Here is a 25,043-nt window from a genome sequence, read left to right as displayed (position 1 = left end):
TTTTTAAAAGATAAGGTAGTGTGCAATGTTTGCAGGGACAAATTCAAAGCGATGGGCTGCAAGGATAAAGTAAAATTGTTCATTCAACTTTTAGAAAATGTGTGAATGGGATCACTACTCAGCTTCACTACAGACCGACTGACCCACACCTGGAAAACAAGCTGCAAGCATCATCATCATCATCACTACCATCTGACATCAGACACCTCGCCGGTGAGAAGCAGGTCCGGTTGTTTGCTTAGTGTGATGCATGTGTTCAATAATTAAGTACGGCTCTCGAAGGATGTCATAAAAATTGAAATGGCCCTTGATAGGAAAAAGGATCCCCCCCCCCCTCCCCTGTTCTTAAGTATCACAGCACCAGCCGCCTCAGACGGCCAAACGACCACTGGTGTCTGGACTGTTACACACACACACACTGAAATATACATGCACGTGCTGCACTGAGGCGCAATCAATATTTATACAACTACACATAAGAGAGAGAGTTCACGACAGCATCACCCGGAGGAATCCTGGAGTCGTAGAAGCTCTCACAACACGTGAAACCCAACCTATCTGGTTTGTGGTGACGGCGACTGTAGAGGACGTGAGTCTGAATTAATCATGATGAAGTGAGGCCCGGTTGCTTGGCTGCTCGTCACTGTGGCTCAAACGGCTGCTCTGACACATTGTGACAACCCAACCAGCCACAAATACATAATGCAAAAGGAGCGGGTGAAGAAGAAGTCAGGAAAATTGACCTGAAGTTCAGCTTTCCTCCAGCTGATTAGTCATCGAGTAACCTATTAGGGTTGTGTATGGAAATGTAGATCCTACATGGCCGATTACTAAGAATAACAACGTTGATATCAGTACCTGAGCTCTGTGCTGAAGTAATTTCACCGCTTCCAGGCAACATAAACGTGCACGTGCCTGGTGAACATTGACACAACAACAACATGCCTGAAGCTAAACGGTTAAAAGTGTGTCTGTATTTCACGTAAAAAGAATTCTGACACCTGGACGTGAAGCAAATGCTTGAAAACAATTCCCGGGAAACTGAGGAACTCGGCAAACTTAATGAATCACCAGGCCACACACGGAATACACTGGAAAGCAGAGAGATGCTCCATTGTCTTTATAAAGCGCTGAAACTGTTATTTAATGTCAAACTATTATAGTTAGGTTAGGTTTTACATATGGTGTACTTTTTGTAGGTAAATTTTGTCAAGGTTTAGCAGTTAAAAGTAAGAATTATTTAAACTGGTACCCGTTAACATAAATTTCCACTTCAAATTTGCCTTTGCCTGTAGTTTTGGGCTTCTTTCAAACAAAAGTGTAATTCCTGGCACTGTTTAACCACTGGAACCGAGTATTGATTTAGTACCAGTATCGTAATACATGGTTTTTCCAATCCGATCATTACCAGAATCTTTTATTCTCTTCCTCTGTTCCTTGCTTTGTATAATTCAGATTTAAGCCGATAATTCTGGGAGAGGAAAAAAGCTGTAACATTTTCCCCAGTTTACCTTAACAATGGGAAAAAGCTTTTGTTTTAAACTCGGCCCATGTAATGCTGCTCTGGAGATTCATTTTATGACCTAAATTTCCTCCATAAGCGACCATGTCGGTGACATCAGTGAGGCTGCAGAGGATGGGGGGGTGGGGGGGAGCGGGGGGGACCACGTCATCAGACTCGTCAGTTCACAGTGAGAGCGAGCCTCGGTGCCAGGAGCCGACTAAGATCAAAAGTCTGAGGCTCAAGTCCACACTGAGTTTTCATGTTGAGGTATTTGCACCAGTCTGCTGAGGAGAAGTGAAGAGGAGACACTGGCCTCCTTCTCCAATCACGGAACTTAATGCTGATTGCATGTGAACATTTTCTGTTTTCTGTTCCAATCCAAAGGTATTTGGAAAGTGATTTTCTAGTTTTTTTTCACGGTTTGGCTCCACACTCTCATTTGGATGTGAAACCAAGCGATGAAAATGAGGTTAAAGCGCTGACTTGTTGTTTAACTTTTGTTTTATTCTCAGCCATAAAAGGCCGGTCCTGGTTGTAAGTTACGTGTCCTCGTCTTGAGGTCTGTCTCTGCTATTTAAGATATTTTCCAATAAAATACGTTTAATTGTGTGCCGCTTCCCAGTCTTTGCACGCGAGGAAACTCTCATCAGGTCCTGAGTGCTCGTTACAGTCGTTTGTACGGTGGCCCTGAGAGATCAACACTAAGGTTTAAGAAAACACATTCAAAAATACACAACATATGCAAATGGGGAAATATCTTGATCAGTTTGAGAACACATGAACGCCAAATAGAAAACACTAACAAGGCAAATTCACAATAAAACCAAATACTCACAACACAACCAAATAATCGAAATACAACCAAATACTGACAACACAACAACAACAAGTGTTTCCAGGGGACACTAAGAAGTGAACACACAGGGGGAAATTTAAATAATCGGATAAAATACACTTAAATAACTGAGAAACAGGCTGACGATTTGTTAGCTAGCTACATAACATGCTAACGCTGTTTTTTTCCTGATCAACATATCTGGTGTAGCTGAACTTAATAAAAAAAAGTTAGCATGACGTTTTCGACCCTCGCTCTTTTCTGTCGTTACCTCTTTGAAGCGCACTGAATCATGGGATATGTCGGACCCACCCAGTGGAGCCTCTGCTGCTCGGAGCCGCTGGGACACAATCGTTTTACAGATGCAGTCGATGAAGGATGAAACCTCCAAATTGAGACTCAGCTCTGGACTGGATTTGACTCATTCAATCTGTAGTGCATGAGCATGAGGTCACGATTTCTTGAAATTATCAGCACAACTATAAGATGGCTACACCAACATCTCTCCACCAACATTCATACTCCGTCCATGGGGTATAAGTTTGGAAAAAAACACCACATAAGTCAGTGAAGCACCAGCAGCATGACGACTCAGAGCTGGTGTGATGACTCAGATTTGTTTATTTACCCGCACAGTGGCTGAAAGCTGGAAAACAGTCGCACACACACCAGGTCCCGTGTGACACAACGTCCCAGATTTCACTGCACCGCAGGCCAGGAGGAGAACGAGAACAATACAGGGAGTGTGCGGAGGAAGAACAGTTTGATTATGTAAAAAACAAAAAAAACAATGATATAATGATAAGATACAGAAAGGCAAAGAAGTTAAACTTAGTCTGAGCGAGTGCTGAAGTGCAGATATAAATAATGTATCTACGAGCAAGTGAAAACACAGGCAGGGAGATTCACTGTCCTCTTAACTTTCAAGGCCACGCTACAGGAACCAGTGGGTTTGTTTGTGTCTGCAGATTTGTTTTTAAGAGAGAAAGCAGGTAGGAAATAAAAGAGAGTGACGCAGCGATGACTGACACAACGACTTCAAAACAGAACGTAGATGGCAAGAGTTGAAAGAAGAATTTAAAAAAAGATGTGTGTTGGGAGATGTCCCTGAAGGTGAAGCTGCAGCTGCCATCGCCCATCAGTCAACGCCCCCCCCCCCCCCCCCCCCCCCCATCAGAGCGGGTTTAATATCCCACAAGGGCAAGTTGTTGAGCTGTGTCCGTGCCTGTCCGTCAAACATTATTACCTCACTGGTGAAACGCAGACAAATGTCCTCGGCGACGCAAACAAACCATTTCCCCATTAATGAGTGGATTTTTGTCTAAGAACAATCCTCTGAGGTGAAAAACCAGCTGAGCATTATCTGGAAGCAATTAACCACCAGAAAACCCCTGTCAGTTTTGAATGAGTAAGACATTAAAATGTACAAACAAGCACTTAATGGATTCATTTTGGCTCCATATTGTAATAAAATAAGCTGCACACATAACCGCTATGGTTCCCTACTGGTGAGTATTTAGGTCTTATCACTGTACTCCGATGTTAATGTGATGTAAATCCAAGGAGAACAAACGCTGACCCCTCAGAGTTGATTATACTGCAATTATAATCAAATTATTAATAAAAATCTGCATCGCATGTAATTCCCCAATGACTTCTGGTTTCTGTGCGTGAGTTTGCAGCACGATACACTTGTAAGGACGATGTATTGACTTACATTAATTCTCTGGAGGATTATTCTGACCTTGAATGCCTGACTTCAACCTTAACCCCAACCTGAACCCTGTCACAACTCCTTAAGCTTAAAACTTTTAAAACAAACGTTGAACTTTTGCGAGGACGGTATTTTTGTTCCAAGTTCAAAGATGGAAAAATAAACCCTCAGCTAATAGCCAAAACAGGGTCAGGAGAAAGATAAGAGAAGCCAAAGATCCCTCTTTAACTTTAAAACACACACACACACACACAGTCGAATACACACTTCACTCTCTTTGCTTTCCACCCATTCACATCATCACCAACGTGGCCCGACAGCCAACCACACACCAAGTCATACCGGGTCATGTTATTGTTACGGAAAACACATGTATATCAATATGAGTAATTATACAGTGTATCTCCAGTCTGCAAGTGAACAGCTATTATTTTAGGGTGAAAAAGGAAAAGAGAGACAGTATCTTCCTTCCTTGATTTTCTCCATTTCTGGCGGTTTTTCAATTAAAATCTGTAATTACTCATCTCCAGCTCAGAATAGAGAAACAGCAACTTGGCTTATTAGTTATTAAATTCTCCATCAACTCCCGGGTCAGTGGCGCGCCAGCAGCTGCTGCTCCAGGAGAATGCCTTTGTATCGCGTTACGCCATTATATTTCTTGTGGTAAGCCTGCGAATTAAGTCCGTCTGTCTTTGTTTTTAATTTATTCCACAGGGTTAAACAGACGTCAATTCTCCTCAGTTATTGATGATTAAGTGATAAAAGGGCCCAGACGTGAGCTGTGATGGGTTTGAGTCTCACTCCTGAGCTGATGAGTCGTGGTTTGATTCCCTGACTTGAAAGAATCAATGGGAAACATCACAGAATTACCTTTCTTGTTGTGAATAAAGGTCACATGTTTCAGGGTCTAAGTTATCGAGAGGAGAAAGCTTCATCTCCTTTGGTCTCACACCTTAACTTGCATCACACGTCGCTCTACCTGAGCCGCGGTGCCCTACATGCAGCTCTCGGCTCCGTGCGAGTGTTTGAAGTTGCACCAGAAGCTCAGATCATCTCGCCGACTTCATTAAAAACACATGTGACGCTACGCAGACTCTCTCTCTTCCTCCCGCTCCCTCTCCTCTGCCTGCTCGCCTTTCGCACTCAGACACGTCTCATCCATCAAGCGGAGCAGATGGGCAGCAGTTACCACGCTTCATTCATCTTTTCCTCAGAGGAATCCGCCTATTTATCCCTTCCAACAACTATAAGGAAATGAATATATCAGTTTATTCAGATACGTGAGCGTGTAAGACGCACGGGCCTGAGCAGCGTCATCTCGGAGAGAGGTCTGAAGAGATGACAGGCTCTGCTGGCTGGAACAATCATGACTGGATTGACGGAAACTTTATGAACGCTTTGAACTCTACAATAGAAAAGGCTCTTCCAATTGTAGAGTCTTCAAATGCTTAACAACTCTAAACTCTGTACAATCTGAGCTAAAAGGTTCCGTGAGTCAATAAAACTGCTGCAATGATCTCATCCCGAGAGAAGAATGTGACGAAGCAGAAGACAAAGGCCTTAAGACCATTCCTTCAGAGCTACGTGGATGTTGAGAGGTGCACACAAACACAAACTATGAATTCACCTTCAGCTTCCTGGGTTTAAAAGAATGGATGTTCTAGCTGTTATGGTTTCTATATATTTTCAATTTACCCGTGAGACATCTGTTTACACAGGGTTGACAACCTTCTGCTTCAAATTGTGCAAATGTGAAGATGTACAATGTTTTATATAAATATACGCGTGAAAGTGTTTATCCCTGAATTTAGACATTTTATAGCCTCGTCCATTAATCGCTGTTGGGAATCGTCCTTATTTGCAGACATGTTGACATATCTCTATCCACCACACAGGTAAACTCTGAGGCCACACATCTGCTTCCCTGCCGTGCACACAGGGAAACACACACGCTTCTCCCATCCATCTACTGCCATAACGAGAAAGCCAGAGTTCCAGCGCTCTTTGGCACCCGGGAGCCAGTGTCACAGCTCCAACCCACAGCGGGGGGGAAAGCACAGGACGGGGAAACTGGAGACGACACCAGGACTTTAGAGGACTTCCATCTGCAGCTTCCTCCAGGAGCACAACGACCCACATCCAGCCAGCCAGCGTTATACCAGATCTCAATCCCAAGCCAGCGAAAGGCCTGGTTTTCGCTACATTGTCCAGTTAGAATTTGAATTAGCTGTGAAATTTTAATCTTAAACACGAGCAACTCGAGTCATATGAAACTTTTTGAAGGTCGGTGGAACTGCTCCAAAAACCATTGCAGGCTGCACCTATCGCTTTTAACTGTTAAGAATATCTTTCGGTCAGATTCTGTAGTGTTTCCCATTCCGCCGACCTGATCATTAACCTAACAGGATCCCAACTGCCATGAATAACGACGAAGCCAGTTCCTTCACATCTGGGCCTCAGAACAAACAAAAAGGTTTGGGCGAGTCCGTCCTACAGTAATATCTTCTCCAGAGGAGCAGTCAGGCGGCTGTTCAGACTGTTTGAGGACGTGAGGGTCTGTATACGCTCAAGGGAACGAGTAAAGTAAACTGTCAGGAAAGCAGCTTCAGTTCAAGCTTGGGCTGGAAGATATGGTCAGAAAAATAATCAAGATATATCGATAATTATCACGATTCTTGTCACATTTGTTCAAACATGAAATCTGGAAATTGTCCACACAGTGTCTGGATTTTAAGATTTGCAGGAGATTCTTCGACTGGGTCTTCTACGTGGATGGAACCTCTTTTCCATCTTTGAATATTTATATTATTTTATTTTGTGTTAGAATCATCATCAACACTCACTCGCGGTTAATCCTCCTGCTGTGTTCTCACGTGAACTCACTCTGACATTCTCTGATTTTACTTGGGGGCCGGTAGGATAAAACTCCAGAGAATGTCCTCAGCACCTGACTGGGACATTTGTGTTCTCACATCCAGCCCCTCAGGATATACTCATGAGATCATTGTATCACCCAGCCCTAGTTTGAGGTAAAAGATGAGGTTAAACTTTAGATGTGAGGTCTCATACCTCAAAATTCAAACATCATCTCCTAGGTTCCAGAAGGAATAAAGAAAAAAGCAAATAAGGTTGGTTACTGCTCTTAAAATAGGAATTCCTGTTGTTATAGGCGGCCAAAAATGACCAAAACCAACCTAACAAAGCTGTGTTTAAACTCCAGTGTGATATTTGGTGCTGCTTTTCATTTCCCCATGTCGCCACACACACACAGCTCAAATTGTACAACCACATAATTAAATTTCATGATTATAATCACAGCGAGTTTGATGATTGTAGCTGTCATGGCAACCAAAAACCCCTCAGGCTCAACGCTAATGAAATGTGAAGCAATCAGCGAACGGGGGATTCCTTATCAATGGGAATCTTATTTTCTGAGTCTACAACTGATGCTATTAATAAAGCGCCCGGCCTTCCTGTGAACGAATGATGCAAACGGAGGCGGCCTTCCAGGAAACCGAAGCGCACGCTCCCTCGTGCATCGCCGCACGGCAGCAACCGGTTACACTTTATACACCGACTGTACTAGAATCAATTTAAATCCTCTCAGTATTGAGTGTGGGTTTTATGCTTTGTCTAACATTGTGGCCTGAGAGGTAAATAAAAACACCAACACAAGATCCTAAGCATGACGGAGTGAGGGTAAATATTTCCACTGGCTACTTGTGGAGCCTGGACAGAGGAAAGCAGTTGTATTTAGTTGGAAGAGTGGCGAGTGTGTGCATTGTCTTTCTATACTTGTAAGGACAAAGCAGCTGGCGTTAAAGAGTTGGGGTAATGAGAGGTAAGGAAACTCATATGTAGGAGTGTGTGTTGTTTGTATGCTTCACGTGTGTGTGTGCATGACTGACAGACGGAGGGAGAAAGCGGACGAGGAAGTCTCTGAGTCACTTTCCGATATTTGTGCTCAGATCCTGATTTCTCACGCACAAAAAAACAAAAACCCAGGAAAAAACAGTTCAGGGATACAATTAGAGACGTGTTTTGTTTTTTTTTGGGTGGGAAGATGCTTTCTGTTCTTTTCTCGGTTGGCAGCCGTCCGTGATATGTGTTGATGAGCTGAAGCGGATACGACACAAACGCCTCCTCTCTGTATTTTACTTGTGGGGCCTTTGTGTTGAAAGTGAACAATTCAGCGTCAGACACGTGACTGTGGGAGAGGAAAGTTAGGGGATAAAGTCACGTTCTTAATACAACTTGACTGAGAAATACAAATTTGTCCTCTTATGTGGGATTTGAGGGCGCCACATAGAGGACAGGGGTGTATACAGTGCATGTAGGATTGCAGTGTCGATGTGGGTGGCGAACGTGCAGTTTGATTACACTGTGTATCCGCGGAGTTTAAAGTAAACTCCCCAGATTGCTTGAGATTTGCAAAAGGAATAAAGCACATTGTCTATTGTGAGTCAATATAAACAAGAAAAACTCCTGGGAAAATGTGGATGGTGGAGTTCAATTTCAGCTGGATGGAGAAAAAGAAACACACACACACACACACACACACGCACACGCACACAAAGCTGGTGGAAGGTTAATGCAGAGATTTGAGGTTAATTGCTTTTCTGCCTGACTCAGCTGAATGAGAAGCAGTGACCAAGTCAGAGGTGATGCCTTGTGGCTGCCAGCATTAATTTAACCTGAATCTCAAATCACGCTTCTGGCCTCCGACGATTACACAAACAGGATCGACGGCGATATCGAGATGTTCGTGCTTCACTTTTGGGAAGTTGACAAGAGAAACAGCAGCGAGCGGAACGGCCTATTTGTTTTTAATTAACCTGAACTTGAGGTAAAAATTGATGTATATTTTACTTCTAGACGATGCACTTACCTCAGGTTCCCTACTGAACCTTATTTGAGGTCATGTATTGATAAGATATGCTAATCACAGTCTGTATATAAAGATGGACGACGTGTCTCCACTACCTCCCACTATTCAGATATGAAGCTGAAACATCCAACACACAAGTCGCTCTGCGTTTTCATGCAAACAACAACTATTAAAACCAAACTGACACCAATTACACCAGTGTGATAGGAACTTCCTAAAATGGAAGACACCATTTATGAGAAAATGTTATCTGACGTGTACTTTGACATTTTAGATCCATGTCCCATTCATTAACAGGGAGGAGGTGGGGTTTATAACTGTATTGAGTATCCAGCCATCAGGTGGGAATCAAGAAGATTTGGCTTCACTTAGGAGGATTCGTCATGTCTTTCAAAATTTGAAACTAAAAGCAGTTCTCTGTGGTTTTCATATTTAATGGAACATTTTGTTACCGTTTTATTGATATTTTGCAGTTTTGTTTTGATGCAATAAAAACACTGTGTCCCTTAAATAACAATCATGGTGCTGATTTTCGGCCACAATCCTGCAGCCCTGTGCCAACTTTCACCCACATGAACCAATATGAGAATCAGGAAAAAGGATTAGTATACAAAGAAGTGATGTAGCAGATGCTGTTGAGTGTGTTTTCCGGCCCCTGACCCTGGTGGAGTCAGTGCCATCAGCTGCACAGGAACACATGAAGTACAAGGTTATCAGTTCCCTGTTTACTTTGTGGATAAGCTCGACAAAGAGACTCGACACTGAGCTGCACGGCCAGACCTCTTTGCCTTGACAATAGTGAAATAAATACAAATAGAAATAGCAACATTTATCATCTCAACCGTTATTGACAAGTAAATTAAGATGAATAAGAGCCTCTTTGACTGGGAGGTCAGGGGTCAAGGGGGGTCACCTCAGCTGCCGCACTCCCGCCCGTGAGCCACAGCTACATCACACAAAGCTCAGGTCTCTGCTCAGTTTCCACTTTCATCCTCTACAAATAACAATATGACTTCACTAATCAAACAAAAATCAGATTAAATATATAAATATGGCAAATTGCCTTTATTGCCAATGCGGTTCTGTCCCTGTAAAGGACAATCTGTTCCTATGAGCAGCTGATTGTGAGCAATCACGACTTGTTTGTGCAAATATAAACTCTACTCCGTTGCAGGCGCTCCGATAGATATCCATATGGTTCCTGTTAGAAGACGTCTTGCTGCACGCTTCGTCACTCCGCTAGAAACCAAACTATAACTGGTTGTAATCAGACCGAACGCTGAGGCCGAGGCCGACGTATTCTGCGGAACATGGAGCGCACGGGACCATGTAAGTGGATAGTGTAATAATAATAATGCAAAGATCTGTATCCCTCCCTCCTCACAGTGGAGGGCCAGGAGCCGAGGACGCCAGCGGACACCAGATATGACGAGAATAACTATTGTGGTGAGGTGCTTAAATATGCCTCTGGAGTCCCATTTTTAGATGTTGGCCATGTAAACACAGAGAGAGAGAGATCTGGCTGCTATAAATACACATCTTGTTAGGAAAAAATGCCATAGTTGTGTCAGAATCGATTTTCTTGACATTAAAAATCCCCCTACAATCTTATTGGACTCATTATTCTGGTATGTTAAAGGTGGTTTATCACAGAGTCTGATCATGATGTAGCTCAGCCCATGCACGATTCCCGAAACAATTAACCCAATAGATATTAATTGAGCCCAAAAATTCCGCTATGTGCACGTTTCCTGTGGTGCTGAAAACCAACTGAGGCTGCTGCTAATCTGTCGTCATCACCTCGGGGGTCACGTGGAGACAATGAGAATCAGAAGGCTGAGGATTTATTCGGTTTTCAAATTTAACAAAGCAAGAAGGTTCCCAGTTAAACCCTGTTTGGTTCCATGTGGAGTTTCCATGTTCTCCACGTCTCCCTGTGGGTTTTCTCCCAACATGCAGATTAGGGTTTGGTTAATTGAAGACTGTTAATTGACCTTAGATTTGAATGTGAGTGTGAATGGTTGTTTCTGCATTTTGGCCATTTGATATACATCTGCCATCCTCAAAAAGATAAGCAGTAGAGATAATATTATGTTTTCAATTTCCGGAAATCCTCACACAACCTCCTCCTGTCTCTCGACCCCTTGCTGCCCTGTAGATAAAGTGCCTTGCTCAAAGGCTGCCATCTGTACTCCACATTCTCACTCTCTAACTCATCTCCACAGTGATGCCTTGCACTCATCCTAAAGCCCTCTCCAGGAAACAGTTAAAGAAAAAGTGCTGGCCCCTCTCACGCACTTCATGGTGTTTCCCATTAAGTGGTTTCTGTCCTGCATCCAAAACAAAGTGTACTCGCTGTAAGTTGCCAGCCCTGGGGAGGAAATCACTGACTGGCTGATATTAAATAGTTCCATATTAAGCCTCTGTGCCGGTCTATGAGACATTAAATATCTCTTTCATGTTTGGCATATGATTTTAAATGGGAAGCCACTGGTGCTGGGGTCTTTTGTCTCTTTCTACCAACCTGGCAGATTCGCTGGCTGGGCTGTGTGAATGGTAATCAATAATCAATACGAGGCTACACGCTGCACCACCATGATTTATTGATCTTATTATACTATTGTAGCCCTTCTGGTAGCCTGTGTGGTCACAGTAGCTGCCTGACCAGCCCACAGGCTCCTCCATGCAAGGTGCAGATGCAGGGTGCACCCCCCTTCTATGCGTAAAAAAAAGAACCAGACGCTTCCACCCCATTTTTCCCTGCACGTTTTCTCCTCCGATGGTGTGATGCACCAGCAGAGAACAGAGGATGAGAATAAAGGAGGTGTCACTTACATGCATCCGAGCCGGTCCTGTGCTCTGTGGATGTGTGCTCCCGGTTTCCCCCTCCTCCGAAAACCCGATTAGTATTCTAACGGTTTTTCCCAAATCCAAGCAGGAGAACAAATGTTGAATTGGAGCCCTGCTGGTCAGCTGGTTTTTCCTTTTTCCTTTCTGGATTTTTTTGTTTTTAAATAATATCCACACACTCAGACACACATTAAAAAAAAAAAAAAAAAAACAGCTGTAGCAATCCCACAGATGTTCTAATCCAGCAGATTGTCCCTCTCCTCCTTTCTGCGTCCTGGTCAGGTGAGCGCGTCTGGATGAATCCGGCGGAGAGGAGGCGTCTGCAGCCCGGCACAGATCCACCTCAGTGTCCGCTGATCTTCAACTCCTCTCCTTCCTTCCCTCAGCATCCAGTCCACTCAGACCCGGTGTGTGTGTGTGTGTGTGTCTGTGTGTGTGTGTGTCTGTGTGTGTGTGAACCGCTTCATGGCACCGTGCGCCTCACCGACTGAAAGCCGACTCCTCCGGCACAAGGCCCAGCCCCCCTGCTCCATACCCTCCTCTTCTTCTTCTTCTTCTTCCTCAGCCTCCTCCTCCTCCTCCCTTACACAGACTTGGTAATTTATTCGGGTAGCTCTCTACACAAAAGGGGGAGACAGAGGAGAGAGGCAGACTGGGGAATACGGTAGGCAGAGAGAGAGAGAGAGGAGGCTGGAGAGAAGCCTCTGGTGCCCCCCAGCTCCTCTCAGTGGAAGTAGAGCTGGAGACAAAGGAGCGATCAAAGCACCTCAGCTCAGCATGAAACATTATATATGGATGTGACTCATTAGCAAAAATCATTTCTCTCCTCCTCCTTCTTAATATCTTAATAATATTCTGTAATACAGAAGGACACCAGACAAAACCCAAGAACTCCCATATGGACGTTTAGGAGATTTAGTATTGTATCTATTTTCTGGAAAGATAGGAAATAAGATGACCACATAATTTGGAGGTGAGGGTTCAATTCAATTCAATTCTGAAAATAAAATGTGATTTTACTAATTAGGGATTTTATTTAAGTACGTGGCTTAACAAAGTGCTATGGTGGCCCTGAGGTGCAAATGGAAAATAAAAAACCACAACGGTAAATAAGAAAGCAAAATGGGAAAGAAGAAGCATTACAATGACAAATATTTACCATTTTGTTTTCTTATTTTCTGTTGTGTGAGTAGCACTAATACATTCAAGTTGCTGTGTGTGTGTGTGTGTGGTACTGAAACCCAAGCACAATACAATTCTGTCACATGAAGTTAGATTTTAAATATCTGGATATAAAAGCTTGAGACTATAGGAAGCAGCTGAGGCGGCTGAGCCGAGGTTCAGGCACACGCAGACAAAAACACACACACACCCTTTGGATTGCTAGCATCAGCAAAACGGGAGTCATGCATCACCCAAGATTTTAGGTCAAGCAACCACCTGCAAAGGAGGAGATGTGGAGGAGGAAGAGGAGGAGGAGGAGATGGATGAGGGAGGTGTGAAAAGGGGTGGAGGTGAAGAAGGACATAAATCAATTTTTTAGCTTTGGGAGACAACATTGTTTACATTACTTTGCAATCAGTCATTGATAGGAAATAGTACATTTACACTATCACCTCTTATCGTCGGCTACATTAACACAATAGACAAAAATGTACGCAGACAACAAAGATCTATGAAATAACAAAACAAATGGCAGCATCAGTAAACTACTTGTGAAAATTACCAAAGGATGAAATTAAATCCCACCCGAGCAACAAGCAACATAAAGAGGATTGAAAGCCAGTAACTGAAAAGGGTCAACATCCAATAGCTAATAATCATTCCTGTAACTAAGTAGATGTTTTTGTGCAGCTTGTTCTCAACTTAACAACCAATATGGATTTTTGTGGGCCGACGCTGATATCAATATTAAGGAGTAAAATGTGCATACATTGACCAGGTCATATATGTGAAAAAGGCAATGAATCCAAAGATGTCGATATCCAACCCTTATGACAAATTGATATTTTACAGTTTAACTACAAACTTTATTTTGAATAGCTATAAATAAAAATAAAACATTAATACATTTATATCATTCGATTCAACAAAATAAAATGTAAACATCGATCTATTCTGCATTTATACTAAAAAATAAAAGTTCCTATAAGCGCAGACAATCCATCTATTATCTATATCAATTATCCTTTGAGGGTCATGGGGGATCTGGAGCCACTCCCAGCTGATACTTGGAAAGGGGCAGGATACATCCTGAACAGATCACCAGCGTATCGCAGGGTCAACACACAGAGATAAACATCCACATTTACACTGAGGCAATAGACGATGCCACCGGGGTCTCACCACTCGCTTTTTAAACAACCATACACTCACAGTTCTCTCAACTCAAAGTGGCTGGCTTATTGACAGTGGGAAGATCAGCATCTTCCCACAGTCAATAACATGCAGTCTGGTTTATTTGGAGTAACCAGAGAAAACCAACACAGACCAGGAGCCTTCTTGTTGCCGTGCCGCCCGTATAAGTGCATATCGGCAACCATCAACCTCGATATCATCTGTGAAAGGATCATATCGACCGATAAAACCAGCACAACGGGTCGAGTTAAAATACTTTTCATTACTGAGGACGTGATTTGTCATAGATCACAAAACTATGCTAGTTAATCACATTAGCAATTGTATATTAAATTGATATAATGATATAATGTCGTCCCTTCGGCTATTTAAGAGCCACAAGTACAACAAGTCATCGGTTTTGTTTTCATTTTCTATGAAGTATTTTCCTTCAACGAGCCAAAAACAGCAACTTTCAATAACATATTTATTACATTACTGTTATTTAATGTTATCATAGCAAGTCTAACTTATTTTAGTTTGAATGAATGCATATAAAAAAACAGTCTCTTATTCCCACCCTCTGATTCCCCACCTCCTGAACCCAAGGCCCCAGATACGCCTGTGTTTCTCAGATATACGCACTTAAGGGTTAACATGAAAAGATGCAATTTATAGCTGAGATATAGAACCTGATCTACGGTTTGATTGTGCCTTGCTCCTGCTGCCCGTGAGTTACGAGGACGATACAGCACAAGGCTTTGGAGATATTTTCAAAAAGGTCGGTCGGCCGGAAAGAACCTGACACCTCGAAAATGAACGCAACTCCTTGAAGGTTTGGAAAATAAATTTGTCACGAGGAAATGTTTAAATGAAAAAAATAGACAAGGAAACCAATGAATAAATTGTCTCCTGCCCCACGAGGCCATGCGCGGCTTCAGCTCAAAATTTTATCTGTGTTCTTGTCCTGTGTGTGTGTGTGTGTATGTGTGTGTGCATGTGCATGTGTTTGTGTTTGGGAGGGAATTTATTCGGCATCGAACTTGCCGTGTAAAACTGGCCACAGAGTTGCAATTACACGGCTTTAAGCAGCAGCAGATGGCTGAGCAGTGACACTTGAGGTGCGGCTCCCCACGGCGCAGGAGACCAGAGCAAGATTTATATCGACGGTCAAATACAAACTCTTGTGTGTACACGTACACGCTCCGTCACATGTACAAACTTGTACCAAAAACATGCAGTAAGATTTAATTACCTCCCGTTCGTCATTTTTCTTCCTCCAGCCTCAAAATCCACAGCCTGACCACGATAACCCTGGTCCACATTTCAAACCACCAGCACGACTCCATGAATTAGACTCTATCAGGTCACAGATAAGCCTGATATATGTTCAAACCCCATGTATTCATAAGAAAGGAGATTAAATAGCACTCAGAATAGAGTGCATACCTTCGCCAGGGCTCAACAAGGCCCGATACGCTCCAAATTGAACAAACACATAAATATCTGTTCCCTGTGTACATAGTTCTGATTGAATGGGTCCTCTCTCACCTTGTGTCTCATCCTTCCACCTTCCTGCCAGCCCCCTGGCCTGAAGAAGATGTCCCCTTGGAAAGACAACAAGATTTGAGAGCTGATCGTGATAAGAGCCAACGCTGGTGTCAATATGCTATAAACAAAAAGATGAGATTTCTGCAGCTAGAACTGGAATTCATATCTGAAAACAGCTCAAGTTTGGTGAAAATCCACTTTGTGGTCGTTATAGAATCTTTCCGACAAACAAACAAACAATTCAGTGGACAGGGGATGAACCATTACCTCTTTTTCAGCACTAAATCTCCAAATTACCTGCAAAAAATCATGTAATCTGGGTTTTTTACATCCTTCTCACTGATTTGAATAATCTTGGATCGTGACTCTGCTTGTGGTCATCATGAAACCAGCAGAGAAATAAGCGTGACACAGTGGTTAACCAGTGACGAGTGGCTGGGAGGTCATTTAGAAATGCATCGTTAGGAGCTAATGGAGGGGCCTGTCTATATTGGCTGTAGGATTGGACTTGTTGGCAGAGCTTCCCCCTCTATCCTATACAAACACACACACACACACACACACACACACACACACACACACACACACACACACACACACACACAAAACACACACACGACGATGTGATGCCTCTGGTGCGAATCAAAGCAGTAAATTGCCAAAACTGACATGTTCGCATACGCAGTGGCCTGAAACTAATTATTTTAGATTCCATCACTTAAAGAAATTCGCCGGTGAACACTGTAACATAACAAATATTCCTCCTCTGAGAAATATCCTCTGGAAACTGCGTCTGAAGCTGCTCCTTCACGGGCAGGCAACACGATATCCTGGTTCCGCCAAAAAGAGCTCAACGTGTCTGTTTCCACAGCGTCTTATTTCATTCGACTGTTATCACTTCATCTCTTTGGATTCAGTCCCTTTCCTGACACACGGGTTCATATTGAACATACATACGTTGACTCTCTTGTATTTTCTTGTCGCTGAACTCTCAGTTTCTCTCTCTCAGCCGTACACACATGGTTTGACCATGGGTCCACGCAGGTGTCGGCCCGGCTATCTGATCCACCTTTCCTGTGCGACAGGATGGGATGAGGTCACAGCTCCGCTTCGCCGACTCTGCCAAGAAAGGAAAGAGCGGTGGCTTGATCGGTCCTTCCTTTCCCATAGACTAAATATCACTCTGTGTCATCAACGGGAGTTTATTCCACAAATTGTTTACTTGGAGTCCCAGTCGAGTGTTTTCATGAAAAGTCTGGATTAAAAAAAAATTATAATCTAAACAAAAGGTGTTCCTCACGTAGCATAGACCCCAGAAACAGTTGATCAGAGGGACACGTACAATCACTTTGAATAGAGTTAAATCAACTGGAACATTGTATTTACACATCATTTTTTAAACATTGGCACTTTCAGTCGGAATAAATGGCCTCAGGCTGAGGGCCAGAGGCAGGAAGGGGAATTCAGAAATTATTTACAGATACAGAAGAACAATGTTAATTTTGGTTTTTATAACCTGTAGAGTCATATTTAGAGTTTTAGTGCGTCCAGACAAACCTTCACGTCTTTGTTACATTGCTTAGATTTGATAGGTTTGATTTAGGGAGCGCCCTGAAGACTGAAGACGTTTGTATGACATAGGTACGTCCTGATGTCATAACCTAAGTGGGCTGCGTCTAACTGTACTTGATATTGATTGGTTTGTAGATGAGCATGCGTCTCAGGTCCGCGTGTTGTTAACTTGTTTACTGCTGTCTCAACTTTCTGCAGTCCGTCCAATAGTGGCTTGTTGGTCGGACTAAACTTTGGTCCGTCGGTCCCGGGCTCCGTTCACACCCGACATTTTGGTTCAAACTAAACTGAAAAACCAGAAGGTCACATTTTTTAAATCCCAGACCTGTGTAAGTTTACTCACCTCCACTTAACACCACTTTCACTTGGCTTGTCCCGTGCTTCCCTTTGCCACTGGAAACAAATACAGTCGTGCTTGTCTTCATCTGCTCCTGCAGGATATTCTTAGGGAGACCACTATAGCTTATTTTACTCCCAGTCTTCCCACCATGCAACCATATTCTGGCTCAACCACTTTGGCTGTTCTGTCAAAGGTTTTCAAACATTTCTGCAGATGTAACTTAAAAGAGACCAACATTTAAATATGTAGGAATAGTATTGAATAGGAATCGTGACTTTTGTTCTGCCAACGGAGGAAAAAAAACAAAGTTTTGTTTTTGTCGGGTGTTGGCATCATATTTCCTGCAGGTTATGTGCGGTTTCCTCCAGACCTTTTTAGCCACTTCACTGATTTTCACATTGTTAGTGCCAGTTGTCTGTGTGGACATGTGCAGCTTCTGGACTATTTTGGGGAGCGACTCTGAGGATAAATAGAGCGAGGGATGACAGAGCAGGAAGAGGGCATTGTTCACAGCCATAGTGCTTCTCCCAGAGCAAAACGTAATCACACAAAACGATCCACATCCAAACGGACATCTGGAATCTAATGTTTAAAGTCGTGATGTCATCATGGAAGCCACTCACCCCCTAACACACCGTTATATACAGTTCAGTAAATTCCGACATTCATCTTTAATCCTTTTAGATTACCGCTAATTTTCAGCTTCATTTTTCAGCCTTATCTTGAATTGTGTCATCTCCGTAATGTGCTTACAGTTGAAAGCAACGTGAAAAAAACGTGTGTTTCTCTGACTGATATATCACCGCAGCTCCTCTGCATCAGAGGCTGGCCGGAGTCCACTTGGCAGCGCTCTGCTGCATGAGAAGAGGTCTCCCAGCTTCCCTGCAGAGCTTTGCTGAGAAACTTATCTCATATGTTCATGCATGAAGGTCGTAACTTTTATTTGTCTTATCCAACGATGATCTTGGGGTGAAGAGTGAAAACAGGAAATCGGCAGAAGGGGGGGGGGGGGTTCAGCTGCAGTTGTCCGGCCCCTGACTCTCTCTGCATCTTTACACGCTGATATCAGAGAAGGAGATTAAATAGTTCCTCTGACGAGCTTCCAGGTTTTGTACAATGGAGGAAACTTGTGGGTCACAATACATCCGAGGTCCTGTCACGCTGTTGGAAATATCAATTCACTCGCTTATCGCATATCTCACTTCGGAATATTGCTTACAAAGTGTTATCCTGGTTTCTGTTTCTTGCTGACAACACATCCTTGAATCCTTAAATTATTAAGGCGACACAATGCGAGATTCGCTCTCCTCAATATACTTTGGCTCCCCCTACAGGTGGGATGCATAACTCACTGTAGAAAATACGAGTTGCGGTATGAGCCAAGGAAGAGATTTGAAACAAATATGATGGGATTGTTTGGCTAGGCTGCTAAACTTCTATCAAAATGGGTTTATCAAATTTCTGGTGTTAAACTAAGGAGTCAACAGCAATCTGCCTGCTTTGAAAATAGTGTCATGTGAACACGATTTCACTCTGTCACTTTCTCTTCTCCTCTTCTTTGTTTCCTCCGACATTGGCCTTTTCGGTTTCTTTGGTGGTTTCTTGTGAGGTAGTTGTCTCTTACAGCTAGTTGCTAGCTCTGGCTCTGGTTCTGGTTCCGTAAAGCAGGAATTAGGTTCCAGCATTGCGCACCAGAGTAAGATAAGTTGTGTCTTTTATGGACTGGTCTACCCGGCCCACAAAGACCAACAGCACAGGCAGAACCGAGATGAGAAGGCCTGGTGTACAAAGGATTCTCTTATAGCAGTTGCCTAGCATCAGAGCTGAAGTTGGATGAGACTAGAACTTTTTAATGCCCCTTTTCTTCTTACCAATTATAATCACGAACACCTCCATCACCTCTTTGAAAACCGATTCGTCATAGAAGTGCAATGAATTCTGGGATATGTTGGGATGGGAACATTTAAATGCAACATAAAATGCAACCCTGCGCTGTGGCAATGAAAGTGAAGCCATTCTCTCCACTATAAGTTCATCAAAATGATTAAGAAGCTGTTATTGTAAGGTATAAAAACCACTTAGTGTTGCTTTAATTTTGCAACTGAGAGTTTTCACCATTGCATCATTTCCGAAGCTGTGACAGGTGGTTTAAATATCAGCGTGTGTAACGTATGATCTATAAGGTGTTTGGCTGCTATCACTTCACTTCCCCTCGCGTGGGACTCTTTGTTAATGATGACATCTTTTTACAAATATCTCAGTTGCCTCCCCTTCCTCTGCTCTCATCACCATGCCGATCCCTCTCTCTGTGCACGACACATTACATCAACACGCTACCTGCAGACTGCATCCTCCTCCATCTCATCCTCATCCTCCTCCTCCTCCTCATTCTCATCCTCCTCCTCCTCCATGCGCCTTTCACATGACTCCACTCCTCTCTCATCCATCTCTCCGTGACAGCACACTTCCTCCTTCTCCCTCCCTTTCATCCGAAGGTTTTACCGTCACAGAGCGAATGCACCAAGCTGGGAGAGACGCACTAAATCAAGATGGCCTCAGTCTAACGAGCGAGACTGTTGACGCTGTGAGAAAACTATTTAGCTGCTGGCAAACTGACACGCACACAAAACAATGGCGACAATGAAACACGAGCTTCTCAGATTGATAAGAATGGAGTTTTTGCCAGAAATTTGTTCTAGTTTTTAAATGCAAAACAGCTTTTGTGCTGTTTTTTACGTTCAAGTGATGAAAATATAAAACCTCTTGCAAGTATGATGACAATAATAACCCTGCAGTGTTGTGTGGTTGTAGCCGATAATGTTTTCCGTGTTGATCAGTGTATAAAGCAGGAAAAAAAGAAAATCCATTACTACAAATCTGTAAAACTGGAGCATCAGCTGCAGCAGCTATAGACCAGTACTCGTATACTGGTTCATTACACTTTTTTTTTTAACAATACATTTATTGAGTTTTACATATAAGAAACATACATTCAAACATTTATAAACATACAAACGTTTATGAACACCCCCCAACCCACAATCAACCACTCAGGGTAAAGAAAAAGAGGCAGAAATCAAATATCTTAAAATAAGATAAAATAAAATAATAATAAAAAAATATATAAAAAAATACATATATAAAATATAAGAATAAATGGAAGTAAATAAAGACATAGTTATACAAATAAATAAAATAAAATTCCACTGGTTCATTACACTTGGTGAAAAGCTGCTGAAAGGTTTCTCTCCCTCACAATGTGCTTCTAATACAAGCGTCTAGCAAACAGGAAGTAGCCAAAGCTGAGAACTTCCTGTATAAGCCCATCGACAGGCCGGCTTCTGCACTACGGGCACAGGAGTTTCCTCAGTGTGGCCTTAGTGTGTGTGTGTGTGTGTGTGTGTGTGTGTGTGTGTGTGTGTGTGTGTGTGTGTGTGTGTGTGTGCCATTCAACATTCCGCCCTGGCTGCTTCCTTCCCTGCCCTTGCAAAGCATCGTGGGAAAGAGTGCGTGTCACCTCTGGACGCCGCGCTCGCTCACTCACCGCTCACATAAAGCAGCCGAGGCCGGGACAGATTTAGTGGATGTTGTGCGCCAGATGTGAGGCCGTGTTGCACTGGTGTGACTCGGTGCCACTAATGTGCCACACAGATTGACATAGAGTCCGTATTTAGAGTCAATGGCAGATTAATAACAAGTCTGGGTGAGCTTGTGTGTATGTGTGTGTATTTGTGTGTGTGTGTGTGTGTGTGTGTGTGTGTGTGTGTGTGTGTGTGTGTGTGTGTGTGTGTGTGTGTGTGTGTGTGTGTGTGTGTGTGTGTGTGCATGGAGAGGGAGTGGCGTTTTGCTTTTTTGCATTGCACATTTCTAACTGATCTGATCTTTCTTTGCATGCCAAAAGTTCAATGTTCTGAATGCACGCAATCACACACTCCCTTACATTCTGACCCCCAAATAAAAATCTACAACTTTACATGACAGCAGTTCCTCCTTTGTTTATGTATGTAAGTGTGTGCTGCGTGTGTTACGAGGCGTCTTGGGCTTGGCTCGGCCTGTGAAACGTGTCTTTAGGGGAAGAGGAAGAAGAGGAGGTCAAGTGCACGCTGGGAGATAAGTCCTGTTCCTCTGGATCAGCTGCTTCCTGTTTGTTGTTGCTCCGGAGTGTTGTCCTGTGAAGATAAGGCGGCTCTGACTTCTGACTCTGGCGGAACAGGAGCACTTCCTGCGGAAGCCATATTGTTCGGTGCGTCGTCACAGACTCGTCGCACAACCGGCCTGACCTGCCCTCAGCCAGCGTGCACGTCATTGTGGATCATAGTGCAGCGCTGTGATTGAATGGCTTCAGTGTAAAATATGAGTTTGCTTTGACGTTATTATTTTTACCCAAGAGTAATTACCTCCTCCCTGGAGGATGTGTTTCTGTCTGTTTGGTTGTGAGTTTGCTGGATAACGGATTTCCATTAGATTGGGGATAGATCCGAGGAAGAACCCATTCCACGTTGGTGCCAATGCAGGAATCTCAGGGAATAATTCTTGCATCTTGATGATTAAAAAAAATAGAGTGTCTGTACGATTATAATGATCTAAGCTCTAGAAAAAAGGTTTATGTTTCGCTGGACACAAAGTTTTTCTTAAAAGTAGCAGAACCAAATTCTGGCCCAACACATAAAACATTGAAGTATATTCTGGGTAGCTGAGAGGTCTTTGTGTTGTTGTAGAAGTTGATGGTGAAGGAAAGGAACGCGGACCCAGTACTTACAAGTATAATAATGTTTATTACACAGAAGTTTCACAGGTCAGGACGAGCTCTAGAACTCAGAGAAATCACCCAGGCCAAATAGTGAGATCTGACCAGCTGTGGTCTCACACACATTATATAGAGAGGTTAGTTCCGCCCCTGACTTCGGGTAACATGTCATCCCACCTATAGGGCCTTCTAAGGACCTGTTTTGTACATGAAGATGAAAATACAATGGTCAAGGATCTTCCCTTCACCTCCATCCATTTGCTGGTCAGAGGTTATTCCCTAGGTCAAAGGTCCTTCCAAAGAGGGACAGACCTACTACTAGGGAATGTCTGAGAGTCACGAAAATAAGCATCATAAATATAAAACTGTCATTATATGTAAACACATGCTAAAATCATAAACTCTAGTGAATAAACGACAACATCCTCAGACATTTAGAAATTAATGAGCACAGCTTATTTGAATTTGTGCAGTTTGCTTGTCTCATCCCAACAAATCCGTCTACGATGTACAAAACTCAGCAGGATCTGGTTTTAACATACAGAGCACGAAACGATCCGTTAAGCACATTCTTGTTATTTCTTCATCGAAACTGAGGGTGTACGTTTACATCGGGACAGAAGGAGTTGATAGATTATATTCGAGGTTTTATGACACGGTGTTCTGCAAACTTAAAGGACTTATCTTCTTGGAATCAGAGAGTGGAAACTTAAAGCCACTCTGAGTCTGGAAATTGGTCAAGAAAAACTCCAGAAATGGTCTTTGTTACTCCTGCAGCTGTCTGTGGCTGGAGCCAGGGCAGGAGCTGGAGACGCTTCTCCGTCCGATTCACGACTCTGATTTATGTCGAGTCTTCTCCTGCTGCTTCTAACCCGGTTCGATTGTTTGTTTTCTGGAGGAGTTTTAGATTTCTGTTTTGGTTTGGGGTTATTTTTAATAAATTGCCGGCTGCAGAAGGACAATAATCAAGATACGGCGACTCTGGTTCCTAACCAGTGCCACACACGGCCCAGGTCACCGTGTGTTTATATTATGAGAGCGCTGTGTGAGCTTTCAGAGGGATTAGGGCCAGGCGATGGAAAGTCTCCAACAAAGCTCATATTTGTTCACGAGGATGTTTGGACTTGTTTGGCAAATTGACAAAAACATACAGAGACCTGGAGAAGAATGGGGAGCAGCAGAGAAGTGAAGTTGGGGCCACAGCTCAGGTTCTGTGCGAGCGTTTTGTAAGTTTCCATGAGACCTGATCAACTGGATGCCAGTTCAAAAGAATATTTTATCTCTCTTGGACTGGAAGCGGTGCTGCAGCCTTTAACGGGGTTTGCGTGAGGAGACGAGGGCAGAAGGACAAAGTGAAAGCCACAATAAACTGATCCAAAAGTCTAAATAACAAGCTGAGAGTGATTTACTTCTTGGTTCTGAAGCCTCCCCTGCACCGTGTCTCTATTAGATCTCCTCGGGTGCGTTCAACTCGTGCAGACCACTACACAGGGAGTTATTCATCCCATTGAGCCACATGAATCTCTGCCGATGAAGAGATGTGACCCTCGCTCATCCCTGGACATGTGACCCGGGCCGTGGAGCCGACATTATCCACAGTCTCCTCTGACTAAATGCTCCATGAACGACTCGCACACACACACACACATATTTTTGTAAACACATTTAGACAGTCCTGGGCAGATAGTAAACATATTAAATAAGGTTAAGTCTAGACTCCACACTGATAAGAGCTGGAGCCGGACGGGAGTCGCCGATGATGCGCTGTGTGTGTGTGTGTGGGGGGGGGGTGTTTCCCAGCTGTTCCCAAAGCGAACCCATTACACTCAATTTCAAGCTAATCATATTTCCTGTTACATACATATATGTATAAACATGGGAAGGGTTTAAAACATGAAAACAGGTAACTTGTTTTAATGGCCGCTCGTTGTACGATGATCAGGTTTAACTCTCTTGTCCCCGGGCGGTCGACAAGACCCAAATATTTACAGTGTGCTTGTCTGCCATCAAAACACCCTCTCTATAGGACATATTTATTCAATTAGGCTTCACTTCACAGAAAGGAGCGCTGCCGGCCTCGGCCAAGTTGTGAGCATTTTTCCACCGACAACTGTATCGTCCCAGCGGCTTTGATTCGAAACAGACCGGGAGAAACTCAGGAGGTATGTCTGACATTTGTTAAATACTCTCCGTAAACCATCCCGACTGGTGAGGAAATCATAAACGCCACTCCTGCACGATGCCTGGGCCAGGTAGGCTGAGGTGTTTTCTGGAAGGAAGCCTTTGGCGTTACAAAGCCCGACTGTGTAAGAGCTACCAGTGATTACCTGCCACAAGGGAGGTGTTCTCCAATTTACAGCCGTATTTATCTTTTATTCTATCGTGCATATACCTCCACAGGTTTATGAATAGGCAGGGCACCAAAGGAGTGTGCTGTCCAACTTCAAACAAAAAAAAGAAAGAAACTGCTCCGATAATATTTCTTTACAACCGTCAACTGAGAGAAAATCAGCGCCTGCATATTGTTTTTATGATATTTCATTTAAATAACAGTAAATGAGTGAGATCACTATGAATGTGCGAAGAGGCCAAGACTGGCAGCTAATTTTTCATTTGTGTCCCAGCACGCCTGCTTCCATACGAGTCTGGAACCTAATACACGTGGTTACATGGTTCAGTTAAAGTAAAATACGGCTTGAAGCGAT

General features: G+C 43.3%; 1 protein-coding gene across 1 annotated transcript in view; it reads right to left on the bottom strand.

Moving 5' to 3' along the window:
* dchs1b (dachsous cadherin-related 1b) overlaps positions 1-11,834 on the bottom strand; it is a 92,554-nt gene extending 80,720 nt beyond the window's left edge. The window contains exon 1 of the mRNA XM_061086539.1: positions 11,777-11,834. The gene's annotated coding sequence lies outside the window, so the exon portion shown is untranslated. The remainder of the gene's footprint in view (positions 1-11,776) is intronic.
* Positions 11,835-25,043: the final 13,209 nt, after the last annotated feature.

Source organism: Limanda limanda, chromosome 14, assembly GCF_963576545.1.
Source record: "Limanda limanda chromosome 14, fLimLim1.1, whole genome shotgun sequence".
In the NCBI taxonomy this organism is placed as follows: domain Eukaryota; kingdom Metazoa; phylum Chordata; class Actinopteri; order Pleuronectiformes; family Pleuronectidae; genus Limanda; species Limanda limanda.
The sequence above is the reverse complement of the archived record's forward strand: the minus strand, read 5'-3'. Positions and strand labels throughout refer to the sequence as shown.